The 13,895-nt window shown below is 38.3% G+C and overlaps 2 protein-coding genes across 9 annotated transcripts in view; one reads left to right on the top strand and one right to left on the bottom strand.

Moving 5' to 3' along the window:
- Positions 1–13,895, bottom strand: part of ORC4 (origin recognition complex subunit 4) — a 445,415-nt gene that overhangs the window by 95,570 nt on the left and 335,950 nt on the right. The window lies entirely within an intron of this gene.
- MBD5 (methyl-CpG binding domain protein 5) overlaps positions 1–13,895 on the top strand; it is a 145,888-nt gene that overhangs the window by 74,124 nt on the left and 57,869 nt on the right. For 7 of the 8 annotated variants that reach the window (XM_064450971.1, XM_064450970.1, XM_064450969.1 and 4 more), the window contains exons 3-4: positions 6,249–6,386; positions 10,699–10,890. The gene's annotated coding sequence lies outside the window, so the exon portion shown is untranslated. Of the gene's footprint in view, positions 1–6,248; positions 6,387–10,698; positions 10,891–10,936; positions 11,245–13,895 lie in introns of those variants that run through there. The other variant, XM_064450972.1, reaches the window with a different exon arrangement.

Raw genomic sequence — 13,895 nt, 5'->3', positions numbered from 1 at the left:
CAAATCACTTTTTTATATATAAATGTTGAAGATTTTTGCTTTAGTATTAATCAGATTAAGAATGACGTTTTCCTCTCGCCAGCTTTCTGTGCCTTTTTATTTGATTCTTGGATTAGGATTTTTTTTATTATTTTGTGTAATTATATAATGCGCATATTGTATATTTATATAAAATATTATAGACATTGATATTTTTAGATTTTAGTACAGATTGGTGTTCAAAATGTGGTTTCAGGGAAAATCTGGCTCTGTCAAATTCTGCAGCAAGGATAATTATTTTTATGATCACAGCAGTGACCAGAACAATACATGATATGTATTATATGTATCGATACTTGCCCAAGATCACCATAAAGCTTTCAGATGTGTTTACATACATTAAGACATCGTGAGGCCTTCCTTAGATGTGTTTATATATCAGCTATTGTCTGAGGCATTTTTCTCATCTCTGGCCTTTTCACAAACTCATAAGGCTTCAGAAAACCTTGCAAAAAAGAAGTGAGTTTCATTAGCCTTTTAAGAGCACGGGCGCTTTGGTTTTTTCCCCAATGACATTTGGAACGTTTGTCATTAAAGCAGCTTAGTATTATTTCATGTGTCTGTTTGGCCTTAATGCCTTAGTGCTACTTGCAGCAGGTGATATATATTTCCAAACATAAGAGGAATGTTTGATGATTTAGTACCGTGATACTTAGACATACCTTAAAAACAGACTTCATGGTATCTATTGAAGCTTTCTGAAAAATCATTCAATCCTAGGCTAAATTATTAGAGAATTTTGATCTCTATTGACAAATAAATAAAATGGTTAAAATTATCAAACAGATTAAAATAGTAGGGCATTTTATATAAATATAGACTCAGTAGTGATCCAGTGTGAATTATATTAAACTCAGTGGGAAACCATCTATTAACCTTAACAAGAATAGAATTAGAATTCCAGAAAGTGAATTCTGCTTTGGGAGTCCTGTGTCAGGGGATTATTAAAATACCATCCCGATGCTTTATGAATGAATTGGACAATTACTAGTTCTAATTAGTAGCAACATCCGTTTGAAAGAACTACTTAGAGGAACACAGTGATGAATATTCCTCCATGGTGAAGGAGGGAGGCAGCCTTCAGCGGGCAGCATGGTACGTGTTGCGTAGTGAAATGAAATTCCTTCGCTATTTAAATTTATTTTTAACTTTCTCAGCATTTCCAGTTTCAGGCGGGATACTTGCTGTAGAACACGCTGGCCAGGCTTTTCTGTAGCATAACAATATTGAACACCTTGTAAGGCACTGTGGAGATGTTAAGTAATGAAATTTGTATATACGATGACTTCGGTTATCATTTTACTGGGAGATTAAGGCTCTCTCGCCATAGAGGGATGATGGAAGCAAAGAATATAGAAGGTGCTACGGTGACGAAGTTGGTCACACCACTAAATAAGCAAAGAGTAAAATTCAGCATGTTAAAACCATTGGCTCTGCAGTCAGTGGTGGTGAAAACTACTCCCTGACCTCCCTCTTTAGAAAGGTTAGTGATGAGAAGACTGTGAAGCAACAGGCTTTCTTTCCCCGCTCCCCCTCCTTTTTTTTCTTAGCTTCTTTAAGAGTCTTCAATTATCTCATCCTTGAGGATTAACAATGAAAAAAACATTTATATGTGATGGTGTTCTTGTACCTGGGTGAGGTGATTAATTTCTAGGTGAACTTCAGGTGTACAACGTAATATTTCAGATTTAGGAGAAAACGGATGTCTCTGCCGCCAGCGTTGGTGGTCTGCACTCAGGCTACAAGAAGAAAATTGCTGCAGAGATTCTGTGCTGGACGCCAGTCCTTGAGTCCTCCTCCTGTCAACTGTGGTGGCAGCAGTTGGCCTGCATGAGAGCTAAAAATAATCAAGATTTGCCAGTTATGGAGGATTGTGCCAAGAATTTTTAAATAAGAAATGACATAGTTTAGAAAAGTTTATGTTATTTTCTTTTTGGAGGATTTAATTTTAAACAATGGCATAATATCATGTTTAAAAGAAGGTACTTTATTATGTGGTGATAAAGTATCATGAGGCAAAAATATAAACGGTTGGTGTGCTTGCTGCATTAAATTTCTTCTTTCCTAATGAGGTTGAGGCTTTGGGTAACAGTTTCATCTTAAAGTCCTTTTCTTCTGCTTCTTACGCCGTTCGTATATTTATTAAAATATTTGTACAGTGCCTCAGCTGCTTATGCCATGCTCCTAGAGGAACGGAAAAGCTTACGATCTTGGTGTCAACACAAATATTTTTATATAAAATAATATGAATCATAACTGGTGGGTTCAGTTCGGCCTGATCTGTGAAAGAAGAGTTCCAGCATGGTATGGAAGCACCCGAGCAGCTGGAGGGACAGCAGGAAAGCCGGGCAGGAGGAAAAGCGGGTTCAGCTGTCTTCAGGACAACATTTGTGCATCCTGCACCTCATCCATGTCAAGCATGACAAAAAGCATGTACGTTAATGGAAACAAAATGCATATAAGATTTGTTATTGGCTTTTCAGCTATTTGTAAATATGCTTTTGAGACTCTGCTGCTGCAAGTCGTGTACGTTGCAAAGTACAGGAGAGGTTAGAAGTCATAATCTAGGACTACTGACCCCGCTGTCAAATTGTCTTTAGTGTGTCAAGATATGGTGCAACAACCAAATGAAGCCATGTGGAGATTCTTTCTTTTCATTTGTGGGAAAGAACAGGGGGCTGTGTGCATTTGCTGATAGCGGGAACAACATTCCTAGCAAAAGAGAGTTTGGTGGGTTTTTTTTGATCTAAAAAAAAGAAAGGTGTATGACTTGCCGAGTTTTGTCCTGGCTCGTTCTGTCAGTGGAGGCCATCTGAGTTTGCAGTTGGTCTGGTGGGGACCCCTGGGGTGGGAAGAGGATTGTTTCTCTCTCCTGTTGGCGTTGTTTTATTAAATGTATTCACTTTGGGGTATTTGTATTTTGTATGCTAAGGCTTTATGGCAGCCATAGAAATCAGGAAGAAAGTGGATTAACACCATCCTCCCCTCATAAGAATGGCTCTGGTACTGATAGCTGGCTCTTACACACCTTGTGAAATACTGCTGTGTTTCAGGTAGAGACAACTACAGAAAAATTCAGTTATTTGTTAGTTTACGGTAGTAATGACTAAATAAAGTTTTCTTTTTTACTAATTCGTTGTTTTGTACCTCTAACAACACTTGTTTAGGAAAAAAAGGAGGGGAAAAGACAGACTGGTATATACAGAACTAAAATTACTTGTTTATCATCTCGGTTCTCATCAGTTTCACAGTTATCTCTATTTTAAATTAAAGATCAGTGAAGGAGAAAAGTAGATTATATTTCCATTGTGAGCTAGAAAATAGAAACGCATGTACAACAGGTATGCAAAGTAGCTAATGGAAATAAATCACAAGTTTTTAAAATGCTGTGTTACAGGTGAATGAAAATAATTTTTAAATTACTCCTTAATTTTTAATTCTAAGATGTCTTCCACAAACCCAAAATGAATTGGAATGCATGATTATTGGAGTCAACACAAGTATTTTTATATAAAATAATATGAATCATAACTAGTTTCCGTACCTTACAGGTCCAAATCTTGAGTATTAACTTCATGAAAATATCAAGAACGAGGAAGCAGAAAACATATTACTGTTTAATGTACAAAATACAGGCAAATGCTTGCCATAGCAACCAGCAGTTAGGTGAGATGAGTGCGATGGTACATGGGCCTGCACTGTGCTTACCTCTTTATTACCCAGGGTTGTACATGGGAGTGATTTTCTCTATAGTCAGAAACTGATCTATTTGTCAATTTGATTGTTTTCGTTCAGTTCTTAAATTGCTGGGTGAAGATTGCATGTATGCTGTTTCTGAATAGGAGCGTGCGCCTTTCCTGTCAAAACCGAGGCTTTTTGTAAAATAAAAGTCTTTTCATGGTTGTAAGATATATTATTAGTACTTGTCACTTTCTTTGTGAGAGTATCAGATATGCAGGATTTATAGGATTGAGACTATTGACTAAATTGATGTCTCTGATTTTCTCCTCTTGCAAATTAAAACTCCATTTCTTTTTTTTTTTTCCCCTGTAACTGGCAACAGAAAAATAGATAGTATCCCTTCTCACATTTTCTCTGTTCAAAGCTACAGCCACTCAAATGACACCATTGCCAAATCTGTGAATAATGTTAGTATGTTAGCCTTGTAGCTATATATCACATACTTAAAACAAATATGTTAGTATGTTAGCCTTGTAGCTATATATCACATACGTAAAACAAATGTGTTAGTATGTTAACCTTAGAGCTATAGCTAATTTTTAAATTAGCTTCTCTGAAAGACCTGCCTGTTGTTGTTATATTTCTTCTAGCTTTCATGTTTTTCACTTGGTATATTGTGGTGTTAGGCAGTTAAAACGCATTTTGGAAGTTATATTAATATGGCCAACTTGTTGTGATACAAGAGAACAGCACACTGGGAAAAGGCCATATATTCGTGCAAAGGTAGCCTTGTAAGGTAGGATATTTGCTTCTTGTTTTCCTATGTCATCTGTTACGTTTTAATTTCGTTTTCTCCAGGTACTGTGTCTAGCAAATATTCGGATAACAGATGTGAATTCTAATCAGTAAGGAAGCAAGATTATTCTTTCCACAGCTTTATGATGACTTTAGTCAGGTACTCAAACCAGATTTTTTTAGACATGCCTACCTGCTCTTTGGTATTATAACAGTTAAAATTGAGAATTAGGATCACACATTTTGAATATGTAGACAGCTAAATATTACTTTTATTTAAGCAATGAAATCTACTGACGTTCTCCTATGAAAACGGGAGATGAGAAGATACTTTCAATACCGCAGTGCTCTGCAACAAAAGAAATGAGCAAACTTACTGAGTTTCCCCAAGCACTTTGGACTGGCACGAGCCAAATTCACTGCTGCTCTTTCCACTTTGAGCTACTTGTTCCTGTACATGTGCTACTCCTTCCTAAGCACCTAGTCCAGCACAAGCATTCCTCCAGCCGCAGAGATCAGGGAACCGATCTAGGTTAAGACTAATCCAGCAGAAATACACAAATCGGCTCCCTGATCTGATTCACTGGACCATCATTAGCCTCTGCGAAGGAGAGGGAGCAGCGGCCAACGGCAGCACCTGGCCTGGGGCAGGGGCAGCCTTTTAGCAGAGGGTTGAGTTGTGCCCTCCAACCTGAGTAAGGGGCTACCCTTGGGGGATTTCCTCCTCGAGAATGGTCTCAAGTTCCAGGAAAATGAAGAAGGAGGGAAAAAATCTGGCATCCCCATAGTTTTCAAGCTTTCTGCTGAGGAGCTAACACAGCCCTGATTTAAGCCAGGTCTTCAGGATTGATGGGGGTTCCAGGTCTGCATTGGGGAAACCTGAGAATCCTGTCATCCCTGTAGTTAGCCTAAGCATAGCCATCCAAAGATAGTTTCGCCAACTGTTTATGCTGCTTATAAGAATAAAATTAAATACAGGCTATGGTTAGGCTGAGTTCATGATTCTCCATCACGTGTTCAAGTCACAGAATTAGTCGTAGCTGTGTTTGTTTTAGGGGAAAAATCTATAGGCATTTAAGGGGAAAATGCCTACAAGTCTAAATTCTACTTTCGGTGGTATCTAAACTACTTTGGGGCTTTTATGTTAATTTATATATATATGTATATATGTATGTGTGTGAGTGTATATATACAGAGAGAGCTGTGTATATAAATAAGCAAAACTGGGAATCTTTTTTACAGCTTTAGTTGTCTGAAATCTGATGGTAGGTCTTCTCAAGCATATCTCATTAAAAAGTCCTTTTATCCGTTCTCCAGCTGCATGGGCTCTGTTTCTATAGCTTTAAATTCTGTAGGAGTATAAAGCAGTGGAGGATATGGCCAGATTGGACCCTCCCCTTGGACAGTAGGGTGTTCTTCTGATTTTGTGGTTATGCTCAATGAAGAAAGAGACACCCTTCTAGAGGGCAGTTCAGAATACCGCTGTATTTAGGATCAGCTTAGATTAATTTATTTTAAATCACACTTTGGACTCTACCTTTCTTCAATTGACTACTGAGAGCGCCTAGGTAAACTCACCAGTTCTGTTCAGTGTTTGCTTTTCTGAACGTGCCCGTGGTTTTTGTGTAGCAAAGCAGTCTGTTAGAGAAGCTGTGCGGTCTTTGTGAAGCGCAGGTATTGATAGCTTGTCTTTCTGCAAACCTTGTTTTAGTACACCGTGTATTTCATTGCAGGAAGAAGAGACTTTATCACAACAAAGCGGGCAAAGAAACATAAAGACGTAAAGAAATAGCACTTCTCTAATTCTTTCCAAAAGTTCACAGACCCACCAAAACCTGGTGGATTACCTCCACCAGTCCTCCAGATTTGAGGTAGGTGGATTTTTTCTTTGCCACTCTTTCTCTTTCTGTCATGTATATATGGATAGCAAATACAGTGATTTCAAATTTTGAAATAATTTCTTCTGTTCTCTTTGATGCATCAGAAGATAACAGTGGGTTTCCAGTAGGCTGGTGTTACAGGCGGTGCTGTTTATGTGGTGGTAATGTAGCACCACCACTAGAAGTTAATGATAGTGTGTTTATTTTTGGTATTATGGAATATGATGCATTACTAAATATTATTTTGTGTGACTTTTCCACCAACAAAATAAAAATAACAATTATTGCAAATAAAATCAGACAAAATCAGAATGGATGCTTGTAGGCAGGTCTCTAAGCTTTTGCCATTTTTTTTTAGCACGGAGCCCACGGCTCTGATTTGGAATATACTCTTTTGGAGGAGCGTTTTTCAGTTATGCTACAGGGTAAATGGGAAGAATAACCTGAGAAACATCCAGTAATCAAGCTGATTGGTTTAGAAGAAATAAATTTTAAAGCTACCTGAAGAGAAAAGAGAACTGGCTGACTGCCATCTCCTTTCACTACTCATTTGTGACAGTGCACAGCTGAAAACTTACTGAGTTTGTTTCTGCTGCTAGAAGATGATTTTTTAGCATTTTTCTTTTTTTTTTTCCTCATGAAAAATAGAGCATCTTTAATTTTAGATACATCGAATACCATAGTTGTAAGAATATTGTACATATCTTAAGAGATTAGATGGGGACAGGATTTTTTTAATCTGTTAGCACAGACTTGTTATGTAAATAGACCGCTCACAAAGAGAACGAGACAGCACATGCACTGCAAAAACAGATGTCTCTTCCCCAGAAATACATTCACCATTAGATTCCTGCAACTTGGTGAGAACTCGTTGGGAAGTTTATTGTAATGGATATGTATGCAATCGAAAAATAAACATATTGTAGTCACTGTGTAGGTCCTGTGTTTATCTCTGAATGATAAAAATAAACTGGTCTTTTCACGCATGGTGCAGTGCTATTTATTAACAGCTAGGACGGCCTGTGACGATCCCCTTCTTACATTGAAAAGCAGGCTTCAGGCGTAAAGTGCTTTTTTTCAATGTCCAGTGTCCATTTTTTTAACTGGGGGGGGGAAATCCTTGGCAGTTGTTTTTTACAAATGCTTATTTTTAATTCTTCATCACAAAAACTGGTGGTTCCTAATAGGCAAAGAAAGATAGGAAGGCTGCTTAAAAGGAGAATGAGAACAAGACTTTCAGGAGGGGAAAAGCAATGCAGAGTCTATTGAATTAGCCACACAACTTCTCCTGGCTCACCATATAGGAGCCTTTTGATTATCACCAGTAGTCTATGCATCGTATTGATAAAACTGTTCTGTAAGTGGTCATCTCTCTCTCTGGTGCTAGTATTTTGATGCTAGTAAGTGTGTAAAAGGCATATGCATAATTAAGGTAATGTCTGGGTTTTCAGCAGAAACTTTAATTACATCTTTGCTTACACGTTTCCATTTCGATGTGCTCAGTATGGACAATTTCTATCATTAATTTATGTTTCCTATTTTATTTATATACTGTAAATTAAAAATCAGGTTATTTATTTGAAATCATTTTAATAAAGCTTTTCTGTAGATCTCTTGAGGCTTTTATTAGAAGCTGCTTTTACTGATGCTACTTCAATCTTTAGCACTGTCCACATGACCTAGTTATTTTAAGCCCTAGTATGACTTAGGTTTCATTCTTGGGCTGTTTCATCCATCTATTGAAATTGTTTCCAGTAAATTAGTTTTACAGTGTTTGCTGTGATTAGCATTATATGCTCAAGGGAAGTTCTTAATAAAAATGTCTCTTATCAATACCTTTCAATGTGTTTAAACATTAATAAATAATTTTATCTGAGGAATGTAATATCCATAGTGAAATTGCGATCTAAAATATATTTGTATGCAAATTCTTTAATGGTAGGTTATATCATCTTTCTGTTTGTTTTGTTACTGTGAAGATAAGCTATGTTGTGAGGCCATGGATTCTTATTTATCTTTAATTTTATGAATATTCTATGTAAAAATGTTCATTCTTTGAAATATTTCCCGCAGCTTATATACAGCAGAAACAAGTTTAAAAGTTCCGTCATTTCTACAATTGAAGAAGAAATTCTGGTGTTTAAATTAGCCATTTATATGTTAGATTTTAAGATCTAGAATTTCAGGAGTAATTTAGAAAACATTGGCATTCAGTTTTTTGATCGGCTGAAGCTAGCAGCCAAGGCCCGTTGGTAAGAGCCCAACCTCGTGAGTCCTGTGGATGCTTCACGGGAGAGGGTTCAGCATGTCTCAAACTCCATGAGATTCGTATCCTTTTCCTTTCCCCAGTACGTCTGACTTTGTTGTGAGTAACTTTTACTGCAGCTCTGCCCACTGAATACCCCAATTCTTCACCTGTTAAAATGCAGTATTTTTTTTCAGTCATACATACTCAGTATTTAGAGCCCTATGACTCCTTGCATTTATAAACTCAGTTTTGTTTGTTCAGCAGTCATTTAACACTTTCAACTAAGGGGATGAGGCTTTTTTTACCAATAGCAATAACATTAGTTTTGTTGTCATGTATCTATTATTATTTTTTATTGTAATCATTTCAATAACATCTACAGACTGGATGTACATTGTTAGTATTCTAGATACATAAAAGCATTCAGTATGAAGAACAGGTAAGCCCTGTAGTGTTCAGAAGCATTAAACGTATAGTGCTTAAACATGGAAGCTGCCTGGTACCCCAGCCTTTAAGAAAATCTAAACATACATTCATCATTTTATAGGGGCGTGTCAAATATATATATATTATATATTATATATATATATTTTATAGGGGCGTGTCAAAGTGACATTGGTTGGGGAGGGATTTTAGTGAGTTAATAATTTTTCTTCTTAGTAGTTTGCATATGAAAAAACTGTTCGCTGAAAGGCTCTACTGGGTTGGTAAATGCAGTGTTAAACAGCCAAGACTCTTTGGCATCCATTTTTACAAAATGCTGTGCCTCAATTTTGCCCTTAAATTGGGAAGATGCTGATCAACTGGTAACTCAGGTAAATGAGTGGTACTAAAAAGTCAGTGAAAGCCAAACAGCGGGTCATCGCCAAGAAAGCAAAAAGGTTTTGCTTATAAAATTAACTAAGAGATTTTAATACTCTTAGCAAATACTGTGTTTGGTATTTGCAGCCAATGTACTTCATGTGACTTAACGTGCTTATACACAGTTTGTTTGGCTTATCTGAAATGTTTCATTCACATTTTGTATCAGCGGGTTTTCTGTTGGGGAGAAGGTTTTAACAACCAAGACCTTTGCTATGCTGACACATGGCTTTAAAAGAGATTCCAAATAAGTGATCTGTAAATCAGAACAAATTCATCAGACTTCCTGTGGGATTCAGAAAGCATTGGTTGACTGTGTTGCATCTCTTTTAATTGAAGATTTTTTTTAAAAAAAAAAAAAAGTACAATCCCCAGTAATTCTGAATGTGTTAAATGTGTATTTTTTTTATCCGTAACTGTGCCCTTACTGAGTCCTCAGGCTTTCAGGTGTAATGTTTTAAAGGCCTACATTAACTCTTTTGGATATGCCTCTAACCTAGTAAGCTCCAATCCATTTCACCTCTACAAGAACTAATTAATTGACTTTAAGTCCTGCAAAGACTGTTAACTCCTTTCCGTGTCACAGAAATTGAAACTGGCACGGTCAAAGCATAACTAACTCTGAGCCAGTGGAGGACTGCACCATTCTGATGGTGAATCTGAAGGAAAAGGCTCAATAACAGGCAGATGGTGTGGAATAACCTGGGTTCTGTTTCAGGTGGGGATTCACCGGTATCTCTGTACCTGGGCAAAGACTGATTTAGCAGCACATGAGCAATGCTGGTGGAACCTTTTACATAGCCAAGGCCATTTGCAGAATTGTAACTCCTTAAAGCCTAGACTTCTTCCCTCTGTAGTTGAAGGTTTTTAGCATGCATCAGTACAGCTCAAGTTGTCTGAAGAAGTGACCTTTTTTGTATGCGTACTAGTTCCATCATAAAAACCCCTGTACTCATTTTTATAGAAATCTACTCGCTCTTCTGGACAACGAATCACCATAATGTAGTAAAAGGTATCTTTTTTTTTTTTTTTTAAATCAGTTCCAGTCAGAGCATCCTCCCCTTCTTTAAAAACAAATATTATTGCAGTTTATACTACAAACTAATTGGATATGGGCTTACAAAGCAATCAAGAAAAGTGAAATAAAAACATTCGGCTCATTCTTTAATTTAAGTAATGCAACTGTCTCAACAGATGTAACGTGGGGTGTGAGAGTTCCTCAGATGAGGGGTGTAGTAAGACAAGGAGCCAGCCTCAATGGACATAGCCCATTATCGAGATCTAAACAGGAGACTGTCTAAAGCAAAGCTGAAAGCGCATCAAGAATTTTAAGAAGCCTAAAGATCCCCAAGGTGACTAGAAGCAAGACCATGAGGAGTGATGTAGGTAAGTATTCAGAAGTAAATCAGTGCATTTGTTAAGCTGAGAAACTTTTTATTTTATTTTGATAGTTTTATGCCGTGGTGGTGAAGTATGTTACAAAATGCATCCCAAGTAGTATAATACAAAAGATTTGAGCCAATGGTTAGAAGAAAAATCAGAAGAACAGCAGACATCTTCAACATCTAATGGTGCTGAAGTAGAGAAGTAAACAATTTAGCAATTCATATCTTCGTACAAGATAGACAGTGCACCCATACGTGGACCTTTTTGATAACAGAACAAAGAAGAAAAAAAACATTCTTGACCTAGATTTAACAGATTGTATTGAAACAGCATGCGAAGCACAGTATTTTAATGGTAAGAAGATTACCGTTTTGTGACAGTGTGATTCATATGGAGTATTAGTCATAATTGGTAGTAATATATTTTGACATCATTAAACAATGGAACTCCAGTTATCTGTATCAGAAAATATGCAGCACCATTCTTGACCTAGATTATATTGTAGTAGCAAAGTGCAGCTGCCTTGCCCTGAGATGAAGCCAGAACTTTACAGTAAAATGTGAAATGAAATGCTTTTATTCTTATACATTTTCATAATCAAAATATAAGGTTATACCATGTCAACAACCAGCAGATGGAGAAAAAGAATGTCCTAGGAAGCTCAAAGAACACGCTAGGAAACAGAGCTATAAATACCAGGCTAATTCCATAGCTTTAAGATTTCTCCAAAGCTTTTTTAAATCCCTCCAGAAAAGACTGAAGAGATCCCTAATCTGAAGTGCCCCAGTTGAGGAAATGTGTACGGTTTTATTTTTAAATAAAATTATGGTAATCTACAATAGATTGTTTGGGCATCCTAATGAGTCAGTGTAGTGTCTGTACTATATTTGCTGCATCAGAATAAGGCTTTTAAACACGCTGGTATGCTTTCATTCTTATCAGTACTTTCTTCTTCAGAGAAAATACAGAATTCTGTCTGATCACCTGATAGGTATAGTATTCCCACAGAATACTTGATGTTCACAGCTCATTTTGAATCTTTTTTTTAAAAGAGCTGTCCCTTTCAGTAGGGACAGCTAACAGAAGAGCAATCTTCTTTGGTAGGGTTTTATGAAAATTTGGAAGATCCTTTGATATTTCCCCCCCCCTTGCATTTGCAGATTTTACCTGTGGAACCTAACATTGTGGCTATATTTAGAAATATTTGGTTTTCTGGCTTCCATTCTTAATACTCTAAATTCCTGAAAGGAGGCTTTCAGATTTCATGATGTTCCAAGGAGGATGTTACTCTCATGTTGTAATCGAGTTTGTTGAACCTGCGATGTGAACAGGTTCTAAGACAAGTGTCTGTAAGAAAACCTGGATTATGAGATAAGTGAATTGTTTAGTCTGTAAGTGAAGGGATTCTTTTCTCTGTAACGTTGGATGAAAATATGTATATGGTTGTATTACAGAATCCCAGACTGGCGGGGGTTGGAAGGGCCCCCTGGAGCTCACCCCATCCCACCCCTGCTGGAGCAGGCACCCCCAGAGCAGGGGCACAGGGCCGCGTCCAGGCGGGGGGTGAATGTCTCCAGGGAAGGGACTCCACAGCCTCTCTGGGCAGCCTGTGCCCCTGCTCTGGCACCCGCACAGCAAAGGGGTTTGTCCTCATGTTCGGGTGGAACTTCCCGTGTTCCAGCTTGTGCCCGTGGCCCCTTGGCCTGGCGTTGGGCACCACTGAAAAGAGCCCGGCCCCATCGCCCTGACACCCACCCTTCAGATATTTATAGGCATTGATGAGATCCCCCCTCAGCCTTCTCTCCTCCAGGCTGAACAAACCCAGGTCTCTCAGCCTTTCCTCACAAGGGAGATGCTCCAGTCCCCTGATCATCTTGGTAGCTCTGCATTGGACTTGCTCAAGCAGTTCCACATCCTGCTTGAAGGATGTGTATTACTGAAGCACTATGTAATGTTTTCTGTTGAAGCTAGCAAGACCAGTAGCTGGGGATGTCATGAAGACAGAATTATCGTGTAACCATAGAGCGATATCTGTTAGAAGGGTTATCTGGAGGTTACACAGAATGGCCGAGGTTGGAAGGGACCTCTGGAGGTCATCTTGTCCAACCCCTCTGGTCAAGCAAGGTCACCAGGTTGCCCAGAACCGTGTCCAGGCAGTTCTTGAGTATGTCCACGGATGGAGACTCTCCAGGCAACCTGTGCCAGTAAAGTGTTTGCTGAAGTTCAGACGGAACCTCCTGCATTTCCGTCTGTGCCTTCTAGCTCTTGCCCTGTTACTGGACACCGCTGAAAAGAGCCTGTCCCCATCTTCTTTGCACTTCTCTTTCAGGTATTCATATGCATTGAAAAGATCCCGCCATACATCCTAATATGTATTAAAAACTTTCCATGTTGCACATGTGCCTGCTGCTTGTCCTTTAACTGTGGACGTCAGAGGAGATTCTGGCTCCATCTTCTCCTTAACCACATGTTAGCTAGTTGAAGACAGAAGTAAGATCTCTCTTAAACCTTCTCTTCTTGAGCTTCTCCTTCCATAAGGGTCTCTTTGCTCCTTAAAAATATCTTACTTTCCACAGTCATGTTTTGCGTGAGAAAATGCATTAAAAATAATACCTTTTCCAGAAACCTCTGAGCTTCTATTGCATGTTGCCTCGATAAGGGGAAGACAATTGGAGAGCTTTGGTGGGGGGCGAGGGGAGGAAATGTCACAAATCTTCATTCCTAGAGCGCTGGAAATTTTTACGGTGTATAGTACGAGTGTCTGACACAGGACTTGGTACGTGTTCACTGTCAGCGAGACCTCAGGTAGAATGTATTTTGCAGTACTGGACACTGCCCTTCAAAGAAAATTTGTATCAGCCAGAAGAAAGCAAAGCAGAGCAACAAGCTAGTGACAGATTTAGAAAGCAGGACTGTTAAAGAACAGCTGAAAGGATTGGGTTTGTTTATTCTAGGAAAAAAAAGAGAACACTGTAGGATGGGCATAAGGCTTTAAAAAGATAAGA

Source organism: Phalacrocorax carbo, chromosome 5 (genome assembly GCF_963921805.1).
Source record: "Phalacrocorax carbo chromosome 5, bPhaCar2.1, whole genome shotgun sequence".
NCBI lineage: Eukaryota > Metazoa > Chordata > Aves > Suliformes > Phalacrocoracidae > Phalacrocorax > Phalacrocorax carbo.
Note: the sequence above shows the minus strand (reverse complement) of the source record. Positions and strands in the feature narration are given on the sequence as shown.